This window comes from Orycteropus afer, unplaced genomic scaffold (genome assembly GCF_000298275.1).
Source record: "Orycteropus afer afer isolate SDZICR_OR568_19922 unplaced genomic scaffold, OryAfe1.0 scaffold01145, whole genome shotgun sequence".
Classification (NCBI taxonomy): Eukaryota; Metazoa; Chordata; class Mammalia; order Tubulidentata; family Orycteropodidae; genus Orycteropus; species Orycteropus afer.
The window spans coordinates 25,643-26,950 of record NW_006922732.1 but is presented as its reverse complement, the minus strand read 5'-3'; positions in this window follow the sequence as shown (position 1 = coordinate 26,950).

Genomic DNA, 1,308 nt, shown 5'->3' with positions numbered 1-1,308 from the left:
GTCCCAGGAGGATGAATGTAGTTACAGATGTATAATTTTTCATCACTGATTCTTGACTGCTGCCCAGTCTGCATGAAAAATTCAGATATTAGAAATGAGAGCGCAAATATCTAAATCAGTTAGTATTGGATACAGATTTGAAAAACTAAACAGTTATATATATTTCATTCCTTTATCTGAAAACCCAATATTTTACAATATAATTTGAATTGAATTCTCTGTCTTCTAGGATATTGGCAGCAGGAGATTACTTTAAGATATTTATTTGAGTAATCCTAATTCAGCCTTCTACCACATGTCTGTCCATTTGTTGTACTGTGGTGGAAAGTGTGCTGCTGTGATGCTGGAAAGTATGCCGCTGTTATTTCAAACATCACCAGGGTCACCCATGGTGACAGGTTTGAGCAGGCTTCTAGACTAAGAGAGACAGGGAAAGAGGACCTGCGGATCTACTTCTGACAGTTGGCCATTGAAAACTTTATGAGTAGCAGTGAAACATTGTCTGAGATGGTACCTTTCAGGTTGGAATACACTCAATACACTACTGGGAAGAGCTCCTCCTCAAAGTTAGAAGCTGGAATGTGTAGAAGAAAGCAGTATCAGGACTGGAGGAAGATTCATTAACAACCGATGATACGCTGATGACATACCTTGGTTGCTGAAAGTCAAGTGAACTTGGAGCACTTATCAACAAAGATCAAAGACTACAGCCTTGAGTATGGATGATACCTCAACATAAAAAAGACAACAATTCTCACAACTGAACTAATAAACAACATCATAAGAAACAGAAAATATTGAATTTTCAAGTATTTCATTATACTTAGATCCACGATCTTTGCCCATAGAAATCGCAGTCAAGAAATCATGTGATATATTGCATTAGGTAAATCAGCTACAAAAGACCTCTTTAAAGTGAGGACTAAAGTAAACCTGATCCAAGCCATGGTATTTTCAATCACCTCATATGCATGTGAAAGCTGACAATGAATAAAGAAGAACAAAGAAAAATTGACTCCTTTGAATTATGGTGTTGGTGAAAAATATTGCAACAATGGGCTCAAACATAGCAATAATTGTGAGGATGGCACAGGACTAATGACATCTAATAATAACAAAAGCAGTCCAGACTTTCTTGAATTTTCATTTTCAATTTTTCATTTGTTTTATTTTGCATTTTTTAAAATTCACGTTGGTTTAATTTCAATACTATATGGTTAAATTCAACTCCTTATGCTGTTATTTCATAAGTTCTTTCTTATCTTTAATCTACTACCCAAGTAATTTTCATTTTATTTCTTCTCCTAA